Consider the following 25,966-nt stretch of genomic DNA (forward strand, 5'->3'; position numbering starts at 1 on the left):
CTTAAATTCAGACAGGCTTGGTGCAGTGACTACTTCACTGGGGAGCCTGTTCCAGTGTGCAACCACCCTCTCGGTGAAGAACCTCTTCCTGATGTCTAGCCTAAACTTCCCCTGTGTCAGCTTGACACCATTCCCGTGAGTCCTATCACTGGTGATAATGGAGAATAGGTCACCTGCCTCTCCACTCCCCCTCGCGAGGAAGTTGTAGACTGCGATGAGGTCCTCCCTCAGCCTCCTCTTCTCCAGGCTGAACAGGCCCAGTGACCTCAGCCACTCCTCATATGTCTTCCCCTCTAGGCCCTTCACCATCTTCATTGCCCTCCTCTGGACACTCTCCAACAATCATAAAAGCAGTCATTTAGGAGAGAAGACTAACTTCCTGTTCTTAAAGTCGTCTATGTATTTTTACAATGTAAAATCTCCCCTTAAATTGGAACAGTCTCCAATTAAATACCTTGTACTCTAATTGTTTGGTTATTTACTTAAGAAGAATAGGTTTGATTTGCCTAAGAGAGAAAGAACTTAAGCTTTTCCATTTCTATTTTAACTACTTGATGAATAGGCAGAGATTTACTTTGTTATCTAGCAGGAAGCGACAGTCTTTCTCCTTTCTCTTCTTTTTAGAAAAGGGTTTTGCTATTTAATTTCAGGAGAAAGATCAGTTTATGAAACTTGAGAGGACTAAGCTATTTGGAAGTTAAAAGTTTGCTTCCCTCAGAGGGCCTTCCTAAAATTACTGTCATCTGAAAAGCACAAGTTGAGAGTCAAACCTCTCCTCTGTAAAGGAGAGCCTGGGTAGGGCTCACTAATTCCTCTTCCCAAGAAAATGCATTAATCCCTACTGCACATGAAGCCTGGAGTGTGTTCCTTCCCTTTTCTCTTTCTTTGAATGTTGCTGTGAACTCAGCTAACATTGAATAAGAAATGCATGTTTTGAAGGAAGGGATCTCCAGATACTAATGTGTTATACTTTTTACAAAATGTGCATACTTGCTGAAACTTCTCAACACCAGAAGGATATCAAAGCTTTTTATTGACTCAGGTGGGCTTTTAATTTCACCACAGATGTTTCAAAGTTGAAAACTTCTAAGAAGCATTTTGCAAAGTTGACATCCAACAAAAATCGATGAGTTCATAGGTGGTCTCAAACAAGAATTCACATCCAATCAATTTTTCATCTTTCATAAGGTTTTCAGGACACTCATTAAGCTATTCTAGGCATATTGAAAATATATTGATCTTCACTGAATGTGTAAACAAATCCCTTGAATGTTGCTGTACTGAGCACTCCCAAACTCTATATATAGATTCAGGAAAATAGAAAGGAATATACAATTCTAACATTGAGGTTTACAATACCAGGTTCACCTTACAGAACAGTGTTGGTGAAAAAATACTAATCCCAAATTACAACGAATGTACAAATATTATTCCTAGCCAAAAAAAATCTCTTCTAGAGCATGCCCAGTTAAAATAACTTACTTTAATTTCAGTTTTCATGAAATATATCTCATATTAGATATGCTAAAAATTACTCCATTGCTGCATACACCTTTAACCTTTTTTATGGTAGGAAGGAAAGTATTCCTGTTAAGCTGAGAAATAGCAAACTTTGAAAAACAGAGTAGTGTACTAAAAGGAAATGAAAGGGGCAATAAATAAGATTTCATTCTTCATGTTAGTGAAGTCAATGAAAAGAGGTCATTGACTTCTAAAGAATCAGAATTTCACTCAGCAAATTTTGATTAGTACTGGGAAAGTATTTTTAGCCTAAGAGCCTTTCTATTTGCAAATTTGCAAATAGAAAGGCTCTACTATTTGTAAATTCAAATTAATTTCAATTAGTATTTCAAATTTAAAGCACGTTTTGGACAGGTGTTTCTTTCTGAATAATGGAAATATAAAATATAAATATAAATATTATATTTCAATATGAGATTTTTTTAAATCTCAATTTGTATTTTAGAATATAGATAAAAAAAGAGAACTGACCATTTCAGCCATTTGAAAAAAAAATCTTTTTTTTTCCCTATTAAAATAAATCTCCCATGAAAATGAAGTTGCAGCCAACTTCAGATGTTTACCCCATCTCTTTTCACCTCATATTTTTTCAGCTTTATTGTACAAAAATATTTATAGAGAATTAATTCCTCTTACTGTTCTTGAGGTAAGAGGATTTGAGATGTTCTGGTGACAGAGTTGGGCAATAAGGAGCAAAGAATTCCAGAAAAGTGTGAAAAAAATTACTTAATTTTCTTAATTATTGCCTCTGGTTAATATAGCAGTAGGTAGTTGATATAACTGTGGGTATACTGCATCAAAGAATGGTTGAGACCTGAAGGTCATCTGGTCAACACTTGGTCAAGCAGGGAAACCTAGACTCAGTTGCCCAGGTCTACGTCCGGATGGCTTTGAATATTTCCAGAGTAGGAGAATCCACAACCTCTCAGAGCAACCTGTGCCAACGCTTGATCACCTGCACAGTAAAGTGTTTCCTGATGTTTAGAGGGAGCCTCCTATATTCTAGTTTGTGCCCATTGCCTCCTGTCCTGGCACCACTGAAAAGAGCCTAGCTTCATCTTCTTTTGAAACTCCCTTCAGATATTTATAGACAATGATAAGATCCACCCTGAACCTTTTCTTCTTCGGGTTGAACAGTCCCAACTGTCTGAGCCTCTCTCATAGGAGAGATGCTCCAGCAGTCCCTTCATCATCTTGATGGCCCATAGAACTGGACTTCCTTCAATATATCCGTGTCTCTCTTATACTGGGGAGCCCAGAACTGGACACAGTACTCCAGATGTGTCCTCACCAGTGCTGAGTAGAGGGGATCACCTCCCTCAGCCTGCTGGCAATACTTTGCATAATGCAGCCCAGGATACCATTAGCCTTCTTAGTAATAAGAGCACATTGTTGACTCATGTTCAATTTGATGTCTACCAGGACCCCCAGCTCCTTTTCTGCAAAGCTGCTTTCTAGAATGTACACTCTGTCCCAGGAATCAAAGATGGTTTAATGACACGTGGAGTACATCTTTATAGTGCATATTCACTACCGCGGTGTTTCTTGTAGGCTTAGGCAGGCCTTGACTTCACCTACCATTTCCAGGTTTTTCAACTATACTTAATGATTTTCAATTGTATTTCATGATCATGTAGGTAGTGGAGTGCATGCAGCGAAGGGCTACTAAGATGATTCAGGGACTGGAGCGTCAGTCATACAAGGGTCCTGGAGAATCCATCATATGAGGAGAGGCTGAGAGACCCGGGCCTGTTTAGCTTGGAGAATAAAGGACTGATGGGGATCTCATCAATGTGTATAAATATCTGAAGGGAGAGCGAAGAAGATGATGCCAGACTCTTTTCGGTTGTGCCCAGGACAAGAGGCAACGGGCACAAACTGAAGCACAGGAAGTTCCAGCTGAATATGAGAGGGCATTTCTTTACTTTGAGGGTGACAGAGCACTGGGACTGGTTGCCCAGAGAGGTTGTGGAGTCTCCTTCTCTGGAGATATTCAAAACCCGCCTGGATGCCATCCTGTGCAATGTGCTCTAGGTGACCCTGCTTGGCAGAGAGAGTGGACTAGATGATTTCCAGAGGTCCCTTTCAACCTCAACCATTCTGTGATTCTGTGATTTCTGCATCAAATCCATTGAATACTGCTTGACAGTTCTGTAGAATGTCATTCTCAACTTTATTAAAAATCTTCGAAGGATAGAGAACATATGAAAAATATTGCATTTTTTAATAAACTTCAATAATAATAATTTTGGATGCTATATAACTTACTTATGTGAGTTTTCATTATTTAGATGAAATATACAATTGAATTTGAATAGACTATGCATGATATGAGAAAACTTGTGAGATTTGATTTTCCTTAGCATTACTTGTTTAGATTTAAAATAATAATAATAATAAAAATAATAAATTATTGTACATTTCTATGTAATCAACAATTCAATGATCAGCAATTACCATACTAGTGTGATTAGAATAATTATTTTTTATCCAGCATTTTTTGGTTATGGATCTTGAAATATTTTGTAATGGAATCAAAGATCAGTTAACCCATGTAAAAGTTGCAAGATATACAGTACAGATACAAATACAGTAGTGATCCATGGAAAAACACGAAGACATGAATATAACCCTTATGCTTCCTTTCTTTTCCCGACAGACCAAACAAGAGTTTGGAGTTCCTTTGATATCTTCAAAGAACAGAATATTCAAGTTAAATTTCCCCAAGTCCTCTTTCTAGTTCTCACCAGCTTTAGAAGTCCAAAAGCCTCTGTGATTTTGAACTTTGAAAACGTTGTTAAATTATCCCAAAGCATTAATTGTGTTCAACACCTACTTCTTCGTCGACCTCTAACTTTCAATGCTGAGAAACGTTATCTTCTATCGTGGAGTGCCTTCACCTGCTGTTGTAAATCACAATATCAATGTATATTTCCCTTGAACATAGGAACATTCTGCAATTAAGGAGGTGGGAAGAGAGAGGAAATTTTCTGTGACTTTTGTGCCACAATATAAACTTCATACAGACCATGCTGATGGGACATGCTGATTTCTACTCTGACAGCCTTAAAGGTTGCTTAGTGTTTTGCAGACCTCATCTCTGAAGGCTTTTCAATCACATCACTTCCAATGTACACACTTTAGTAGCTGCCTTAATAAGCTGAGGTTTCATAAAAGTCACTTATGTTGAGAAAAAGCTTGTACATTGCTCACAAGGTTCTTTCTTCCACCAACCTTACAGCCCCCACGTCAATGAGGAAGGGAACAATCACACAAAGTAAAGAGCAAAGGATTTTTTATAAGAATTGCTTAGTAGTGGGGCTGATTGACTCCCTCTGACACCTTAAAGCTTCCTGGATCCGGTAATGCCTTTCCTGAAGCCACTGCTGGGTCTGGTTGATAAGGGTACTTGAAATGCTGAAAGCTGTGATCTTGTTAAAAAGGGTCAAAAGAAGCAATCTTAGTAACGTTTCAATGGTTGGATTATTGCTACTGAAGAGAGCAGTAAATGCCACTTACAACTAAATTTTCCACTTCATCCGAGGTGCAGATAACTGTTCTTCTGATACCTTTCCCCCAAGGAAAGCTCTGCAGCAGTAGGCAAAGAAAAGTAATTACATATTTAAAGGTACATCTGTATTATATAAATTCAGTGTACTGAAGGTGAATAAATAAACATACCCACAAACACAAAAACAAGGAAATTATTAAAAAAAAAAAAGATTTACAGAGATTTTATTTAATTTCTTTGATTAAATGAGGAAAACTCTCCTAAGTAACTCAAAAATGTTTAAAATCAACCAAGATGTGTAACTGTATTTAGAGATTTTCTTTTACCTGTGTGCTGAATCTTAAAATGTCTCATTTTTTTCTTGACACTGCTGCTTCACAAACAGATACCTTATTATCCAGGATATATTACATTCATATTTTTTCCTTCCTGTTTGTCTCTGTTTGCCTTTCCTAAATGTAAATCATGAGCTGGAGGTGCTGGATTCATTCTTGACCAGTCACAGGGAGAAACAGAGGGGAACATCCTATCAATGATAAACAGTAGATTTGTCTGGTCATGATCTGGAATAAGACGAACCCAGAAGATATTCTACTTCTTGAAACAGAATTGTGCAGTCTATCTTTGAATCAGCAAGGCTTGTTATTTACAGAATACAGACAATTTCTGACTCTCAGAAATAAATAAGCATAATACCCATTTTTTGAATGAATTTTGAAATGATACTGGTAGTGTAGATATGACCTGATATGGTGGGATTGCCCAGGTTTTGAAAGATTTTTCTCCAAGCAGAAGGTACTCAACATCATAGGATAAGACAAATTCAAGGCAGCTTGAAGTATTTCTAGAAGGCTGAGGAGAGAGACAACACTGCAGATGCTCTCTGCTGCATTGGTCTCATGTCTTTTTCTAATTATTCTCTAACTCAGAACAGGTTCCATGCAATGAATTGATATCATAGATTCATAGAATGGCTTGTTTTCTACTGGAACGTAGTCACTGCTGCCCAGACTGCCTCCAATCTTAACCTCTTTAATGAGTTTATCTGCACTGGTGAGCACCACATCCAGTAGTGCTTCTCCTCTGCTTGGTTTTTCTAACACCTGGACAAGGAAGTTATCTTCGATACTCCCTAGGAGTCTCCTGGATTGCTTACAGCCTGCTGTGTTGTTTTCCCAGCAGGCACCTAGGTGGCTGAAATCCCCTATCAGTATGTGAGCCTGCTAGTGCTTCTTATAGCTGAGGCAAGAAGGACTCGTTAACATGCTCCCCTTGATCAGCTGGTCTATAGTAAACCCCAGCCACAAGGTGTCCTTTATTGGTCCAGTCCTTAACTTTTACCCACAAGCTCTCAACTTGTTCATGGTTGTTCCTCTGAGCAGCTCTTGGCAATCTATCAATTTCTTAACATAGAGGGCAACATCTTCCCCCTACCTTCCCTGCCTATCTCTTCTGAAAAGCTTATTGCCCGTGTATATTGCTTATATTTTGCTAATATATTGCTTATATTTTGCTTATATATTGCTTTATAGCTTATTGCAGTATTCCAGTTGTGTGATTTGTCCTACCACATTTCCATGATAGCAATTAAATCATAGTTTTCTAATTGCACTGTAGTTTCCAACTCTTTCTTCTTGTTTCCCAAGCTGCATGCATTGGTGTAGAGGCACTTCAGCTGGGCTACCAGCTGCATCACCTTTTTAGAGAAGCCCTCCGTAATTCCTTTGAGACAAGTCACAGATTGGTCACCTATTGGTTCCTAAAGTGTCAGTGTTTCCTGGTTCTTCTCTGTCACTCATTCCCTTCCCCTGCTGAATCTAGTTTAAAGCTCTGCTAATTAGTCCAGCCGGCTTGCTGCCCAGATATGAGGCAGCATACTTGATCTTACTCAACAGTATATGGGGAACAACAACGCTGAATTTTGTGCACAGAGGAGAGATTGTAGAGAGGTTAAAAGTCTGGAGTGATGCTCAGACCTGAGCTAATACTACTGTACAGCAATAGGATGATTTACATCTCACATCTGGCTGTTTCAGAGTCTGCACATAACAAACTTGTGTCTGACTCAAGTATTTTTGTAGGTGTCGTGTTTGGCTGGGATAAGGTAATTTTCTTCCTAAAGGCTTGAATGATGTTGCATTTGGGATTTTTGATTAAAACAGTCGTGATAACACTAAAACTATGTTTTAGTTGTTGCAGAGCAGTGCTTAAACAGAGCTGAGGACTTTCCTACTTCTTGTACTGCCCTGCCAGCAAGGAGCCTGGGGATGCACAAAATGCTGGTGAGAGTGAGTGGCTGTGTGGTCCTTAGCTGCTTGCCAGGGTTAAACTACAACAGTAGGCAACACTGCATATGATGGAGTCTGAATCAAAGAGAGGAATTTGAACATAAAAACAAAAAAAAAAAAGGAAGAAAAAAAATCAGTTAGCATTTAAATACCATATGTCTTTCAAAACCAAACTGGATAAAGACCTGTGTAACCTGTTCTGATGCCACAGCTGTCTTTGCAAATTTGGGGCTAGAGACTTCTGAAGTCTCTTCCAGCCTGAATTATCTATCCTATGATACCATGGTCCCAAACTGCCTGCTGAAATGATCCTCCAAACCTAATCCAGATCTCCCATTGACTCCTAAAATACATCATTTTAAATCCCAGCTTGTGGACATTAAATAATTGGAGTGGAGGGGAAAGAAAATAATCTTTATTTAGCTTCTGCTGGTGCTAGCTAGACTGATGTCCCTGACCTGTGTCTCACTCTCAGCTGCAGCATGTGGCCAGAACTGCCTCTTGACAAATCTTGACAAAGCTGAGGATCTTCATGCCAAGATACAGTCACAAACTAAATATTTGTCTGTATTGATAATTAGACTTCAACCAGGATGTTATCTTTAAAAGTGCCAGAAGACTTATAACATACCGAGCACTAGAGAGAAGGTTTTCTGTAGAAGATATAGAAAGAAGTAAATAAAGAGAGAAGGAGTGGGAGTGCTTAAAGAACATAGAATTTAGAGCACTTCCTAAAGACATTATGCCCAGATCCAGGATAGTAGATCCCATCACAGAAAGTGTTTTATGAAGAAGATATATATATTTCTTTTAATCTTAATCAATTTAATTTATTTATATTACTTTCTTAAATTCAATTTACAGATATTTTTGTATTCTGATAAGGAGAGAAAGCAAGTGTGGAAATGAATATTTATCCTAGTGGTTAGGGCAGTCCCTAATAGGATTTTATGTAGTTATTTTTCAGCGCAAAGTAATGCATTACCTATAGCCCAGGTGAGTTCCCAATATAGAAATTTATAAATGCATATTTTATATGTATGTTATTAATGATATCAAAATACAAATAAGGTATAATAAATAACAATTGAAACAAGCCCTGCATTACATTTAAAAAAATCACTGTATGTTTCTGCAATGTCTAGGGTGGACAAAATGCCAGAAAAAAAAAAAAAAATAAAACAGTTCTCAATGTGCTTGGGGGTTGGAAAAACATTTGTTTGATTGATGGTCTGTTTTTTTTTTTTTCCTTCTTTTTTGAACTATTTTATTCCTTTCCTTTCCTTGCCTTGCCTTGCCTTGCCTTGCCTTGCCTTGCCTTGCCTTGCCTTGCCTTGCCTTTGCCTTGCCTTGCCTTGCCTTGCCTTGCCTTTTTTTTTTTTTTTCCTGAGCATTCTACTTTTTACTTCCTCTATTATCTTACAGTTATTTCTGCATCCTGACCTGCAGTGTGTTCTCACTGTGACACTGGCTTGAGTTCATCACAGTTTGCTCAAATGCTCTGCAGACTATATTCCCAAGTCTTTTCTGTTGAGGGACTTAATTTAGTGAAACTGGATAATGCTAAGCAGGCTGTCAGAGACACTTTAGTGCTTTCTACTGACTACTTGTGGAGGTAAAATACTTCATTTAAGGGGACTGGTTCATTTCCCAACAATTTCTTCTGTTCTTAATATAACCTTCCATTTCTATTTCACATATTTAAAACACTATATATGAGGTTTATCTATGTCAAGATAGACAAGATGCTAAATAAGTCACACCAGTCTTGAGCACTAGTAACAACTGCATTATCTCTTTCATAAAAGCAAAAAGTTTAGATGCTTTCTAGAATATCAACTCTCACTACTGCTTGTAGTATAGCACAAGCCACCACATAGAATTCACCTGTTCCAGCTTTTTCCCCCACTTTATAGGAGGTTGTACTGACCAGTGTTTCAAAACTCTAGTTTGATGGCCAACATGATAGCCATAACATCTGCACGCAGTTGTTCCTTGCAAAGTTGACTGTTTCTGCTCTGCAGCAGAGACCTGCTAGAAACGTGGTTCATAACTAAAATAAAGTTTTTTTAATGCTCAGCAGTCCCTATCAACAGAGAGATTACTACTGTGACTCCTTATATCTCGTATAAGAAATAAAACCATATGTTTGTTTTAACAGGACTCTTTTTTTAATACCAACCAGAACATAACTACCTACATGTGTCTAGGAACAGTTCATATCTAGAGCCTTCCAGCATGCTCCTGTTTATTGTTACGTATCTGAAGTTAAACAGCAGACATTCATGTTAACCAACAGGTATCTTGAGCATTAGCACAAGGCCCACTATGGCAGTCAGAGTTTGCTCAAAATTGCTAACTTTGAATATAATGTCTCCCACAAGATTCCTGGTATGTCCTCATCCTTTTTACATACCAAACTACTGAAATATAAAACTTATTTTGGCTTGCAAAAATTAAGAGGTCATGGCATGTTCAAACCCTGTGCTCCAGAACCAACACTCAAAGTAGTAATGGCATTTACAGAAATATGTTTATCAATATGTTATCACAAAGTACATCATTGTGCATGTTATCGTGTATGCCTCATTTAAATGCAATTTGATGTTTCATGAAGTTGTAATAAATAAAATATTAATGAGCAATTAAGTGCTTGCTCTGTCATTTCAATCACTAATTAAAATTTCCATAGTATTTTGTGATAATGTACCTGCTGACTAAGAAAAAAAAAAGAAAGGTATCTTGTAAAGGGATTTACATTGTGAGTGTTTGGTGTACTCCAGCATGATCTTGCAATTATTGTGGAATTCTTTTTTAGAACTTTTTAAAGCCATACCACCTGGGGAATAAAATTGCACATGAAAAATTTCTATCTGCCATCTGTTCATATTTGGAAACAGGTGGGGGTTCAGATAGATGTGGGGCCAATATTATGTTTGACAGGATGATCTTTTGTTGAAGGCACTAATTTAAGATTGAGAAGCTTTGTGCTACACTGTCTTTGAAAAAAGAGTTTCTGAATAGTCTTGAGTCAATCATTTAGTCTCATTCTTCATCTGTGTAACTAAAGTAATCTTAATGATGATTTTTTGGGGATTTCATTATCATTGATAAAGATAGGTTCACTAGACTAGAGGAAGTTGACTAGGAATCAGTGATCAAGATCTTATTTTTTTAATGTGTGCTGAACAAAGGATGATCTAAAATTACAAGAAGAATGGTTTACCCCAAGGAACTAAACTTCAGATTATAGCTAAGAGTAAAGTTAAAATTGTAATTAAGAATATGAATGATAATTGGGAGTTCTATAGGAGAAGTTTAATGGAGGTGCTGATAAAACTGCACGTTTTCAGTCAAGAAAGAGTAAAGACTAATTTTATGAATTTTCAGATATTTTAGCCCTACCATAATCCAAAAAACACAAGCAAATAAATTATTTACTCCCTCTCTGTCAAATCTTACTCTGATAGCAAACTGTATTGGTAAAGATATCTGCTTTAATATAGTACACATAGACATTTCACTTAACAAAACGTGATATTTCAACTTGAAAATATCAGCATACAGATCACAATATGTGTATTTAAAGGGTGAAGTATATCTATCTGACATTTTAATAAGTCAACATTCAGGTCAGGTTGAGTTTTATGTTAGCAGGATTCTGTAAAGATCAAAAATTGGATCATACTCTATTCATACAATCATAGAATCGTAGAATCAGAATATCCCAAGTTGGAAGGGACCTACAAAGACCATCGAGTCCAACACCTGGCTCCACACAGGACCACCTCAAAAGCAAACTTTACGTCTGAGAGCGTTGTCCAAATACTTCTTGAACTCCAGCAGGCTCAGTGCCACGACCATTACCCCGGGGAACCTGCTCCAGTGCCCAACCACCCTTTCAAAGAAGAACCTTTTACTAATACCCAATCTCAATGTACTCTGATGCACCTTCATGCCATTTCCTTGGGTCCTGTCACTGATTACCAAAGAGAAGAGATCAGTGCCTCCCCCTCCATTCCCCTTGTGAGAAAGTTATATAAATCATGATGAGCGCTCTCCTGTCTCCTCTTCTGTAGGCCGAACAAAAAAAGTGACCTTAGCCACTACTCATACGTCTCGTCCTCTAGACCCTTCACCATATTTGTAGTCCTCCTCTGAACACTCTCTAACAGTTTCATGTTCTTTTTATACTGTGGTGCCCCAAACTGCACACAGTACTCAAGGTAAGGTTGCATCAGCGCAGAGCAGAGTGGGACAATCCCTTTCCTCAGTTGGCTACCAATGCAGTGCTTGATGCTCGCCAGGATACAGTTGGCCCTTTTGGATGCCAGGGTACACTGCTGGCTCATATTCATCTTGCTGTTGACCAAATATCCCATATCATTTTCTGTGGGGCTGCTCTCCAACCTCTCATTCCCTGGTCTGTACATATATCTGGGATATACACCCATTGTATTTTGCATTTGCCTAGCTGCATGCTTGACATTTTTTCCAAAAGGGTACAGTGAGAAACAGTATTAAAAGCTTTGTTGAAATCTGAAATGAACGCATCAACTATCTTCCCCTGGTCAACTAGGTGGATAACCTTGTCAGAAAAGGAAATTAGGTTCATTAAACAGGACTTTTCCCTCATGAACTCACGCTGGCTGTGGCCAATGAATGCGTTGTCCTTCAGGTGTTTTTCAGTAACTCCCAGAATAATTTTCTCCATAATTTTACCAGTCACTGAAGTGAGACTGACAGGACTGTAATTACCAGGGTCTTCTTTCTTGCACTTCTTGAAAACTGGGACAACATTTGCCAGCTTCCAGTCAACTGGGATGTTTCCAGATTCCCAAGACCATTGACAAATGATTGAGAAAAGTCTCATGATGACATCAGCCAGCTCTTTGGGTACCCAGGTATGAATCCCATTGGGCTCTGTAAACTTAGATGCATCCAGCTGGAGCAGCAAATCCTGCAGAAGTTTGGAGTTGGCTGGGAGTTTATAATTCCTGCAGTCTGGGCCCTCCAACTCAGGGCTCCAGGGGTCCCAGAGCCCATCATGTTGCTGAAGACAGAGGCTAAGAAGGCATTAAATATCTCTGCTTTGTTTACTTCCCAATTTTTAAGGTGACCATCCTTCTCAAGTGATAGACCAATGTTATCTCAGCTCCTCCTTTTGCTGTCAACATATTTTAAAAAGCCCTTTTTATTGTATCCCACAGTACTAGACAGCTTCAATTGTAATTGTGCTTTGGCTGCACAAATTATCTCACTACACAACAGCATCTCTCCCATGTCACCTGACCTCACTTCCAGTGTCCATACACTGACTTTTTCTGCCTAAACAATATTAACGTTGATCATCTGAAGTAAGAGTGAAACTACCGATGATAAAATTAGTGGATGACTCAAAGAAAGGTGTAGGAAAGATAAAAATAAATGTTAATACTAAAGTACAATACCAATTTAATTACTCTTATACAGCCTAATGAAATATTAGACATCCAAGAAAAAAGTTGTGTGTCATGCAGCCTGAAGGAATAGTTTCCCCCCTTAAAAGCAATGGCTCTGAAAAGACTTATTCATATTGGGCAAGAAGCCCAGCATCAGCCTTCTCCACAAAAACACAGGAAAAGAAGATAGCAAAACCTCTGAATGCAACAGACACAGAAATGAGCCAGATCATTTTTTCTATTTGTTCTTGTTGTTGTTAGGGTGTTTTTTTGTTTGTTTTTTTCTTTTTCTGTATAGTAGTTAGCATGATAGCATGACCAGTTCTGGTATCCATAATTTGGAAATGATATTGAAAAGTTTGAGAGAATTCAGAAAAAAATAAAAATAAAGAACTCCACCTATATATTCAAGGGGGTTAGAAAATCCCCTAAGACAGCAGACTACTTAAAAGCACAGACTTCTTAGTTTATCTAAAATATGCTTAAGAATTTCATCAGTGTGTATTGCTAACAAAAATATCAGGAAACAAAGGGCTCTTCAATTTAATTTTTAAAGGCATAAAAAGAACTAACCAATGGATGGTAATATCTGAAAAATTCGCCTGATTCACCTGAAAAATAAGGACCCCACACTTTTTTTTTGTTTTTGTTTTTGTTTTTGTTTGTTTGTTTGTTTTATTTTCCCAAAAGGTGAAGGTGAAACCTATTTGGAGTACACAATTAAAAAAGTAGCTATTTATTTGTAAGAAGGATCCAGCTCAGGTCACTTAAACCTTTTATTTAAGAAACCTTTGTGGATGATGAGCACTGCTTTCTTGGAAGTGGCTGAACACTTGCCTGCCGATGGGAAGTAGAGAATGAGTTCCTTGCTTTGTTTTGCTTGCACTTATGGCTTTTGCTTTAGCTGCTTGCCAAGGCTAAACCACAATGCAAGGTTAGCCATGTCTGTAAGAAAATACATGGTATTATGGCATTGCTGAAAAATCAAGTGGAAATTAATTACTGCAGAGCAGTGATTCAAAATGAATGCACCTTCTGAAGTAGAGATTATTGCATACATTTGGATGAAGCTCCCCACCTCACTCCCATCCCCCCCCTTCCCCCCCCACCCCCCTTTCTTTTTTGGCCAAACTATAACATTATCTAGCTATACACCAGTCCTGATGAAATATTCTTAAGTTCAAGGCATATTTTTTTTGAAAAGGAGTAGGTGAAAAGACATAGAGAAAGCTGTCACAAAGTGCTAAATATCCCAGGTTTCAGGACTTTGATTTGAGAAATAGAAGACTGTCAGTGCTGAATCTACTTGTCTTGCTTTTCTGTAAGCATCCTTACTATGTGAGTATAGGAAATCATTAGATGTGTCTTTTTCATATTATCTTGAAAGCAAAATTGTAGAGAAAATGGTCTCATTTTCATTTCACACTGCACTGGAGCACATCACCAAACCCACACACATTGTGCTTTTTTGCTGGTGGTGAAATGGTAATTTCATTTTTCTGGATATTTCTATGTAGCTGACTCCAACATTTATAAGAAAAGCCATGCTACTCAATTCACTCTTCCTCTTTGCCTCAGGAGGCAGGAATTATAAAATGATAGTGCTCCCCAAATCAGAGAATTGTTACTGAAGATATCATCCCCACTTGCCAATGAAACAAAGATACCTGTTATATCTTCTTGAATAATTTATAGTTTCTTTGAGAGAAATGGAGAGCCCAAACTTCAATCAGACCCAGTAGGGAAGGATTTGTCCTTGAATTACTACAGAAAAGTTCCTTTAGAAGTAAGTAGTGCCACAGTAAATATAAGTAAAATAAAATAAAATAAAATAAAATAAAATAAAATAAAATAAAATAAAATAAAAATAAAATAAAATAAAAAAATAAAATCATGATGTTATTATTGTTATTTATCTATTTATTTATGTATTTATTAGAGATGTACAAGAGTAAAAATAGAAAGAAGGTGTTTTCTTTTAAAATAAATTCTGCACTTGCCCCTTGGAGAGTCAGTCCAGCCACACCACTGCAGATACAAAGGGGGATCATATAGGCTTTGATATTTCTCTTCGACAATGCTGAAATGTAAGAAATGTCCTAAATTATCCAGAAGTGCCTCAACTTTTTGGACTTTCTGTTCTAGTGGACATGGTCTGAGCTATACTAAAGCCCTAGGGTGAGAGAGATGGACTGCAGTGCCAACGAACTCAGGCTGAGGTGCAGTATTGCTGCAGCCTCCTCCCCTATGTCAGAGAAAGGAAGACAAGGCTTGCTGTCTTCCTTCCCTTTTTCTTCCTTCCTTCCCTTCTTCTTTCCTTCGTTCTTAATCCCATCCTCCCCTTCTTACACCTCCTTCCCCTCTATGCATGGTTACATGCCTTCTGGTTCTACCAGTATTTCTTATGAGGAGGAAGGAAAGAGCAATACCAGAAAATGCTCCAGATCTGCCAAGACACAGAAGTGCACCTTTAACCTAGAATGTGACGTAAAATGAAATTGCAGGGAGAGAGTCCAACTAAGGTAAATCACTGAATGTGCTTAGCTGTGAACATCTCAAAACAGATTGTTCTTCTTCCCTTATAAATATGCTTTGTTGTTGTTGTTGTTGTTGTGTTTTGTTTGTTTGTTTGTTTGTTTTCAAAGTTGTGAAGTGAAATCCTGTCTTCCAGGAAGTACATTGATTTTCTATCACCGCTGAGAAAACTTCAACAGATAGGCGAAAAACTGGAGTTTCTATTGACAAATTACCATCAAATGAGCCTTTAGCTATTTCCTCTACCCCACTGAAGCACTGCTGTGAAGGAACATGCCTTTCTATATAAAAAATGCTCTTAAAAAGGCCCAGTGTTGATGTTAATTCACTTCAGGGAAAGAAAGGCCTCTGGTTCATTTGTAATTTTCCTGGACTTTTGTTTCAATACACTTGGATGCAAACCAGCAAATTCGATAAAATTGTTATATTCTAATTTAGTGATATGTTTTCCATGCCTAATTAACTGCACAATTGTCCTTATATCCAATCTCAAGATTAATCTCTTTTTCCTGACATGTAAGATTTATAAAATTATTCCATCTTCTTTTCTTATTTATTTTCTGTGCAACCTAGCTTTCGTAGGCATTAATATCTGAATATCTTTGCTGCAGTTATTTGTATGAATCTTCATGAATATTCAGTCAATGTCCTTCCTGGTACAGATGCTATGAACTGATTCTTTACCTCAATCAGAGTTTGTGAGGTATACACACTGTGGGTTGTATATAAACAGGTGCTTACAGCAAATTGAGTTCTCAAGTTAGGAGCCTGAGCTTCCCCTGGGAAAACAGTAGAAACCCCATAGAGGTCACTACAACATCTTTCTTTGGGTACTGTCAATATACAGTGTTCCTTTGGGCACTATTTTAAGATAAATGAATGTCTCTCAAAATCTACACCTATCAGCAAACATTGTAAGTGCGTCTTGCTGCATAACACTAAATCATTTCAAGTTAAGGGCTCCATTGAAACTGGATCCAGTTATACCAGCTCTGAATTTGATTAGTTGGGAAAAACAAACAAACATACAAACAAAACCCCTAAAAAATAGGTTCAAACGTCACCCATAGACCAGCAGATTTGCCTGTGAAAATGACTCAGGCCACAGTGGGAAAAAACAGGACAGAGGTTGCAAAGCAGCCTGAACTATGCAGCCAACAGTTGATTGCTGAAGAGTTATAGTAGGGCTAACAAGACCACATGAGTAAATGTCTCATTACTGAGCTGAGTTTTGCATTTCAACAATTGGGCCAGACCCTTAGTGGGTGTAAATCAGCATAAGTTGGCTGCAGATTTGGCACACTAATTTGTCAGACCTGACATTATTTGGGTGAACAATAGCCCTTCCTTTCATCCCATTCTTGCAAATAAGAAAGCAGTTTTGTGGAAAACTGACATTTCACTTCCATTCTGTGAGGAGAAATAAATCTAGCACTTAATCTTACTTGTGTTCATGTACAGCTTCCCCTCCCACTTGCTGTCCTTGTTGAACAAGAACTTAACAGGTTCAGGGCCTTGGGGCAAGGGTGTCAGGAGTAGCAATGTGGGCCTTAAAGCTAAGGTAGTTTGACAGTTGTTCCATTTCATAGCATTTCAGCAGTGAATTGAAATACCTTAAGGAACAAATACTAACCTCAGACAATAGACTGTGATCCCCAATCACATTCTGCACTGAATTACCTTTGAAAACAAAATTATTTCAAATCATTTTGCTTCCTTCACTTACCTGTCAAGATCCAATATATGCCTTCAGTTTTTATTGCTGCTAATATTTTCATTGCTGTTAAAACAGACTGAATTTTCATCAGACAGTTATTTTTGAGAGAGAAAGAAAAATGGCAAAGTCTGATGTTCTAAACTGATTACTGGCCTTTTGATGAAAAGAAGCTGACAGCCCAACCTGCTTTACCTGAGAGAAAGCCCACAGAGCACATTATGTGGATGCATCAGGGTATCCATTTCTTTTAGATTGTTCCTCAGTACATTTGCTGATTTGCCATGCAGTTCTTTGCACCAGGGTAGGTGCATAAATTAACTGAGAGTCAGGATGAGGACTTAGAGTAGTAGTCAAAAAGTCAAATAACAGTATTATGACCCTCAAAACTCCTACTTAACTGTTATTTAGACTCCAAAGAAGTTCAGGTTTCAAGAGTGACACTCTTTGTGTATACATACAGAAACTTAAGTTGGAGAGGCCCACTGGAGATCCCACCTGCTCTGTGCATTCTACCTTTGAAGTAAGATCATGTTTTTAAGGTCTGTGACAAGTTGAGTTTTGAGTGTGTCCAAGAATGGAATCTTCATGGCTTCTCTGGATAGCCATGTTCTGTGGATAACTATTCCCATTGTAAAAGAATTTTCCTTTTGCTGGATAGAAATTTCCCTCTTACATCCTTGACAGTTGTTTTTTGTCCTTTCATTACATACTTCTGAGCAGAGTCTGGCTCCACCTTCTCTATAATTCACAATTAGGTCGTTGAAAACAGTCATTAGATGCTTTCAGAGCCTTTGCTTCTCCAGCTTAAAAAAACACGGCCTCTCCCGGTACCTTCTTGCTCCAACATTCATATTAGAAGATACCTGCTGCACCAGCTTCAGTCTGATACCATGTCCCTTCTATGGGTACTGATAAATCAGACACGGTGTTCTACATGTCCCAAAGGCAAGGTCCTGCATTTGGTCATGTTAAGCTCCACGAGTTTTCTGTCAGCCCATCTCTCTAGCTTGTCAGGAATCCTCTTAATAGTGACTCTGCCCTCTAGGTTAATACAACTGCTCCTTTCAACTAGGTGTCAACCCCAGAATTGCTGCAGGGACATTCTCTCTAGCTGTTCATCTCGTTAATCAAGAAGTCAAAAACTACCAGCCCAGAAACATACCAGATTCTACCACCTAAGCCAACACAAGATATGGAAGCAGGATGGATCACCTCTGAGCAGTTTGACCTTGTGGTTCTCAGAGAAAGCATAAAGATTTATTCAGATGCTGTGAATACAGTAACGACCATTGTTTCTTTTAAAGTGCAAACAGATCAACTTCTTTTCAGAGGATTCACCTGTAAGACACACTTGTGCTTGAGCAGTTTCAAACTCACTGCTTTTCCTCATTGAAGCATATTCCCTGATAAGGAAACTATTAAGGACAAAGAAAAGTTAAGTTCCTGCTGAATTTGCTTCACTTTATAGAAGGGAACTCAGGATCAATCAGTTCAGAAAATGGAAAGAAAAAGTAAGAAAGAATTGCTGTCTGGGTACTCCTCTGGGAGAAAAGCACTGCAGGTTCCTAGGGCTGCTCTCTCATTTTGGATTAGACATGAAGCCCCATGACTTGTCTTTTATTTAAAAAGAGAGGAACTGCATTCCTCAGCCTCAATGAGAAGTAAATCACAGATGTCACATTTTAGTCTCTTTCTTACTGTTTGTACTTTTTTTTTTTTTTCCCCAAGCAGCAGAGACCCACACAGTGTCTTATGTAAGAAAATAGAAGCCTAAGTGAACTGTAACATAGAACTGTTCATAAAGCAATTTTTGGAAGATAAACAGTCTGAATTAGTCTCCTATTGATGTATCCTGAACATGTTTATATATCATATTGGTGAAACTTGAAGAGTATGGAGTGGCTACAGTGGACAAGATTTGGCATGCCAAAACCTAGGATCAACTACTTAAAAAAATAATTAGTTATAGACTAATATCATAATAGAAAAAGAAATAGAAAGGCATCATAGGGCAACAAACTTGACACACGTCACCATATGAGATTAAAAATGTGGGAATAGATAGGAAGGCTGTCTTGGGAGTAAATATTTCATGGGGAATGAACAGAAACAGTGGAGAGTAGATGACTGTTTAAATTCAGTTAGACAGACATATTTTATTTTGCTTTATGGAAAGCCCCACATCTAAGTCACATTTAAAAATGTGGTTGTCGTCAAATGCCAATACCAAATAGCTGAGGAGTGACACAGGCTTTTACTTACTCCTTAATAATTAATAGTCTTGTTTTGCAGAAATCAGACCTTAGGAAAAGCTGTCAAGTCATGCACAGAATAGCAATTTAGTGGTAACTGACCACCCCAACAGGCAGTGGCTCCCAGATTTACTCCACATCTTGGGTGCAGACTTTCCTGGAGCTGGAAAACTGTTGCAAAGCAGAATGTTTGTTGCTGATATATGGTGGTATTTTGCCTCTAGGTGCATGTGAGATTCCTATGATTCTGAAGCTACATAAACTATTGTAATAGACAAGACAAAGTTTCTACTTTGCCACTTTCTACCAGGTCCCTGCAGTCATAGAAGCTGCAAACTATCTCCAAACTGATTCCAGTTGTCTTAATTGCCAGATAGTTGTCAAATCCACTAGCCTAACAGATGCAGTATTGTCAAAGCTCCATTCCCAAAGTCAGCAGCAAGGCTCAGCATGCACTACCAGTAGGCAAACACACATATATCCTACACAGATCCATATATATATCCAGCTAGCCACACAGATCAACACAAACAAAAATGTTCAGCATACAGATAAACCTAAACAGCACCAAAGGCCTCATCCAGCTCCTTGTGGTGGTTTTACCCTGCTACGAAGCTGAACTCCACCTCCAAAAAAAAAAAAAAAAAAAAAAAAAAAAAAAAAGGCTCAAGGGTTGAGATAAGGACAGGGAGATCACTCAACAATCATCCTCACAGGCAAAACAGACTCAGCATAGGGAGATTAATATAATTTCTTGGCTATCCACTAATGGTCTAGAACAGCAAGAAACTAAAAGCAAACTAAAAACACCTTCCCCCAACCAACCCTCTTTCACTTCCTCTGCCTGAGCTGCTCAGGGGAACGGGTAGTGGGGGCTGAGGTCAGTCACTGACGTATATACATACAATCTAGATACATGCAGTAACAGGCCTTACACGCTGAGTTTACCCAGAAGCTGTCCCTTGGACCTTCTTGATTCTCCAGCTACCTCAAACAGAGAGACATGGACATGCAAACCAGTCCCTCAGTTGATCCCTAGACTTCAGGGACACAACCCTCAGTGGCTGGTTTGGACATCCTGGCCCCTCCAGTAGTCACCTTGAAGACTCATTGGTCTCTCTCATATCCTGCTCAGACTTACGGTTATTTCAGTGCTCTTGCCTTACATCCCATAATGGGCCCCATACCCCAGGCCTTCTTTGGTGTGAGAGGTGACCCAAAGAGATGCACCGTTTTCCCACTGGGTGAGTGCCACCCTTTGCCCATGGGGCTGAGGTTCTCCTGGGACAGTCCCAGCAGAAACTGGGGTAAAGGTTTGTGGCTCTGTCTGGGATTTCTGGGTTCTCCATCTTGCCCTGGTGTTTCTGGGTTCCTCTGTGCCTGCAGAGATAAGCCTTTAATCACATATCTGACACTGATTCTGATTTCAAAACTGATACCTCTGTTACTTCTGGGTAAATTCTGAACATTGCCAAAGATGGAGAAACGTTTCCCCTGCCTTGATCCTCTCCGTTAATGACATTTTCCTGCCTTGTTCTAGTTATTTTCTTACATTTCTGTTTAAGAAGATGTAGACCACCATGACTGTTTCATTTACAGTTCAGCTGTGAACCCATGATCAGAGAAACAGAAAGAAAGAAAGAAAGAAAGAAAGAAAGAAAGAAAGAAAGAAAGGAAGGAAAGAAAGGAAAGAAAGAAAGGAAAGAAAGAAAGAAAGAAAGAAAGAAAGAAAGAAAGAAAGAAAGAAAGAAAGAAAGAAAGGAAGGAAGGAAGGAAGGAAGGAAGGAAGGAAGGAAGGAAGGAAGGAAGGAAGGAAGGAAGGAAGGAAGGAAGGAAGGAAAGAAAGAAAGAAAGAAAGAAAGAAAGAAAGGAAGGAAGGAAGGAAGGAAGGAAGGAAGGAAGGAAGGAAGGAAGGAAGGAAGGAAGGAAGGAAGGAAGGAAGGAAGGGAGGGAGGAAGGGAGGAAGGGAGGAAGGAAGGAAGGAAGGAAGGAAGGAAGGAAGGAAGGAAGGAAGGAAGGAAGGAAGGAAGGAAGGAAGGAAGGGAGGGAGGAAGGAAAGAAAGAAAGAAAGAAAGAAAGAAAGGAAGGAAGGAAGGAAGGAAGGAAGGAAGGAAGGAAGGAAGGAAGGAAGGAAGGAAGGAAGGAAGGAAGGAAGGAAGGAAGGGAGGGAGGAAGGGAGGAAGGGAGGAAGGAAGGAAGGAAGGAAGGAAGGAAGGAAGGAAGGAAGGAAGGAAGGAAGGAAGGAAGGAAGGGAGGGAGGAAGGGAGGAAGGGAGGAAGGGAGGAAGGGAGGAAAAAAACACATACACACACAAACAAACAAACAAAAAAAAAACAGATAAAAGCATTTTAAACATCCTGATGGTAGAAGTTTATTGTTTGTTTGTTTTGTTTGTTTGTTTAGTCATAATAAAAGGATATGTATGTTTATTTTTCTTTAGTAAGGTTTACAGCGAGCATCATCAGTAAAAAGAACCATTGCCTTTTGTAACCCCACTGTTGCTTTCTTCCCACATTTTCATTCCCACATTTTCATTCCCACATTTTCATTTGTCTTCAATGAATTTAGATTAGATTTCAGAACAATAATAACAAAATCTGCAGACAATCTCAACTAATTTATAACTAATAAATAAGGGACTTTATGTGCTCTGTACTACCATTGAACACACTGTGGAAAAAAAAAAGAATAGTTCCAATAACTAAAAGGAATGAGTTAAAGGGAAGCTAACTTCTTCCTAGAAAGGATAACTATTACTGTTTGGAATATATATTTTTAAAAATACTATTTTTTTTCCCTTACAAAATCACTCTCCAGATAAAGGAACAATGAATAAAAGACATTGTTCAAATGAAATTCTTAGTACTCTACATATTTCAAAATTTTAATGACTGTTTGTTTTTTCCCCCCCCTTCTCCCACCCCTTCCAAAACACATATTCTCTTTACTCATTCTGTAATATTAATGGAAGGTATATTTAAAGTATTTAAAGGTTACCCATAACTCAGCAATGCTCATTGACTATGTTTGAATCCCTTGTATATTTTTGAACTGGCTCCTGTTTAACAATGATATGGTCAAGGTGCTAGCTTTGTCTGACCCATCTCTATATCTTAGCAAGACTGAAATAGCAGCAATTACACTTGAAGAAGCAGGGGGAGGGAATAGCAAAGAAGAAATAATAAAAATAAATAAATAAATAAATAAATAAATAAAAGAAAAATAAAACAAGGAAAAAAAAAAGAAAAAAAAAAGTAAAAGATGCCACTAAAGCAAAACGTACCAAGATATGTTTAAAAAATGAGGATTTAGAGTTTGTTTCATCTGGCAATCTGGCGGAATGTGCATAGCCAAGCTAAACATTTCAGTTCCTTTTCTATTAAGTGGAGAGAAACAGACCCTTCTAGGTGCAATATATCTCAGACTAAAGTAGACAGTCTTTAAGGTTCTTCACTGAGTGATCAGGCACTGGAATAGGCTCCCCAGAGCAGTGGTCATGGCACTGAGCTTGCTGGAGTTCAAGAAGTGTTTGGACAATGCTCTTAGACATATGGTCTGATTTTGGGTTGGTCATGTGTGGAGCCAGACGTTGTACTTGATGATCCTTGTGGGTCCCTTCCAACTTGGGATATTATAAGATTCTATGAAAAACAGGTCAGATAACATACTCTCTGAAAAGCCTCATGTCTCTACTGGCTAGAGTGAAAAACTAGGACAATTAGCTTAGCTGTAGATGCCTAATTTCAAATGAAGTTGAAGCTCACCTCCATCATCTAGAAAAAAAAAAATATATATATATATATTATTCTGAATGTTGCCAATACTGTAGTTTGTTTCTTCTGTAGTACCATCTATCTCAAAGCACAGTACTTCAGAGAGGCACAGCTGACCTGCATCAGACTCCAACATCATTACAACTGCAGTTACTGATCTGTCTCTCCTTAGGAATGGGCTAGTACAGGTAGAGGTCATTTCCCCTTTCTTGTCCTGTTGGTAAGGATGGGAGTTTTGGGATGAACTGAATCTCTACTGGAATGTAATATAAATATCAGAAAATGGCAGAAAGTTGACCTATACTCTCATCATTATTTGAAGAGACAGATACACAGAACCTGCCACAATTAATCATCTGCTTCCTAACTAGCTTTGGTCAACCTGAGGCGCCTAGGGCTGTTGTTGCCCTAATTCTGTACAAAGAATAGATCTATATACCTATTTGCATGCAAACTGGCCTTTCAAATCACTGTACTTTTTGCCTAGATGAGAAAAGGGAACTGATCTAATGGTTTATTGATCCAGTCCCAAATGGCAGGCTAAATGATCTTTCATGGCAAAGCCTCTGAACTATTGTTCATTTATTTCTACCTTAGCACTTTTATTCTTCCTTGCATTTAGAAATCAAATTTACAAAGGTAGTCTTTACTAACTGTAGTGTTAATTTGACTTTTTTTTTTTTTTTTTTAAATTAATATTCCCACAGTCTGCCGTGGTAAAAATGCTTGTATAGGTGTCATTGTTGTTAGTCTTTTGTGATTATATATCAGTGTGATAACAAACTTAATTGAGTCAAGTACAGTATGCAATTAGATGACTATGAAGCCCTTTATTCTTGACAACTATTATTTGGCTCACAGTTCATTATGTCACTCAGTCCTTGAACCATTCTACAGCTGCTTTGTCCTCTTACTTGGCTCTCCTGCCCAAGGGGATTCTGTTTGTTCAAAAAGAAAAGCCTTCTCTTACCTTGGCACATCATTGCTGCCTACTTGTGGCTGATTTCAAAAGCACTGTGGTAGTCAATCAAAAGTAGATTCACTGCGTCTTTGACTTGTTCCATTAGGCATGTCTGTTTCCTCTTTTGCTTGCTCAAGGTTATGCTATGGGATCTACATCAGAATTTCTATAGGATCTAATAACACCAGTTTCTTCCACCAAAACTAGTCCTTAACAATAAAGGCAGAAAATTATAGTATCTTACCCCAATCACTTGCACTGGGGACTGAGGTAGGTTCTGGTGGAACTTTATAATCAAAGGAAAGAAATTGGTGTTTACATGACAAAATTAATTAGATTAATTCCAAATGTGAGCTAAGTCATTCTCAGAACTTTGCTAACTATTTTAGTTCAATTATCTTTGCTAGGGTGTCAACCTCATATGTAGATGTCTACACCATAGATACATTTGGTGACAGCTTTTCGTTTGTATTGATGTGGAGCAGTATGTCTTCATGCCAGCAAAGACGGCCTTTGCCTGATAAGGCAATGCAGTGTTAAAATGAGGAGGATCTGAAGGACCCCATTCATTTTTAGAAGCATCTTCAGTGAAAGAGCCTGCAACACTGGCATGTGGCACCCTTGGGATACAGTAATCAACTCACCTATTTACGTCCCTCAGAAGAACGTATGTGAGTATTTATAACAACTCTAACACAGTGGTGGTAATTTCAACTGCTTAGCCAAAGAGTCTCCTTTTGAAAAGATATATAAAAGAAAATAATATGTTATCAGGTTAACTGTAAGGCAATTGGTTTGACCACAACAGGGAGTAAAATGTCAGATTCTTTTAAGAAAGGCAGATCATATCAGACGAGCACTTGTGCCTAGAAAGCAGATGTTTTTATGGACAAAAAATAAAAAGCATTTGTTACAGTGCCATGGAGGCAAATATTAATCAAGGCGTGAAAGATGAGGTGCAGACAATAACTGATACGCAGAGAAATAGTAGAGCTCACAGTGAGTTGTGCTGAAAGAAGCATTGCTGAATACAAAATCTTTTAATATCACTAGCAAAGCGATAACGTCTGTTCTCTGCATATATAAAGAAGGAAGGTAAACATGACAGAGAAAAATATAAAAAGACAACTCCAGCATCAGAATACAATTTTTAAATGTGCTTTAGCTGGAACTGAGAGGAATGGTTCCTAGCTTTCAGTAGATCTATAATCTGCTTTCCAAAAGACATAGCATAAAGAAAGACAATACTTTAATTTATCATATTGTTTGATAAGTTTAGAAAAAGACTTTATGGTGCAGTGGTAGTATTATTTTGTGGTAGTAGGATGTTGGCTTCTTAGTCTTAGGAGTTTCCAAGTTTTGTGGAAACTTATGGATAAAGGTTCTTGTCCATGTTTGTATTTTAAATATAATTATTTAGTTCAACTTGTCTTGAAACTACAGAATGATTATTAGGAATGTGAGTATTCTGTAATTCACTTCCTAGTGGAATGGAATGGTTAATATTTGCAGTATATATACTTCTGTTGTACAAAAACACCTCTTTTATTTCTCTTTATTTATTTATTTAGCATACAACACTATTTTGTTGCATTCTCTCAGGGCAGAAAATATAATTGTAGAACAAAAAATAATTTGTACATTACTCACGCTAGCTCTTTGGGACTGCTTTTCCTTCTCTTTTAAACGTTACCCTTTAGCTAGGTTGATTTTGAAAGCAAACCAAAAAAAAAAAAAAAGTCACCACCTGCATTTTAAAATTAGGCTGTCGAGACAGAAGCTCGTGTAAAAATTGAGAGAGGAGGGACTTGCTGGGTATATAATCAAAATAAGGTAAAAATAAACTTCTTGACAATATTTTCTTTACATTAAGGTGGGATATAAAGACAGTCATTATACTTATTCTCATTATGAACACTGTAATGCATTCACATTTTAAAATAAAGCACCATATCTCCTTCACTTTC

The 25,966-nt window shown here is 38.0% G+C and overlaps 1 protein-coding gene across 5 annotated transcripts in view; it reads right to left on the reverse strand.

Annotated features, from left to right (window-relative positions):
• Positions 1-25,966, reverse strand: part of LOC310895776 (uncharacterized protein) — a gene marked incomplete at its 5' end in the record, with an annotated part of 669,112 nt that overhangs the window by 12,608 nt on the left and 630,538 nt on the right. The window contains 3 exons of one of the 5 annotated variants that reach the window (XR_014580947.1): positions 934-4,424; positions 5,041-5,109; positions 5,359-6,456. Of the gene's footprint in view, positions 1-933; positions 4,953-5,040; positions 5,110-5,358; positions 6,457-25,966 lie in introns of those variants that run through there. The other 4 variants (XR_014580948.1, XM_083827416.1, XM_083827417.1 and 1 more) reach the window with 4 other exon arrangements.

This window comes from Anser anser (assembly GCF_964211835.1).
Source record: "Anser anser genome assembly, chromosome: 2".
In the NCBI taxonomy this organism is placed as follows: Eukaryota; Metazoa; Chordata; class Aves; order Anseriformes; family Anatidae; genus Anser; species Anser anser.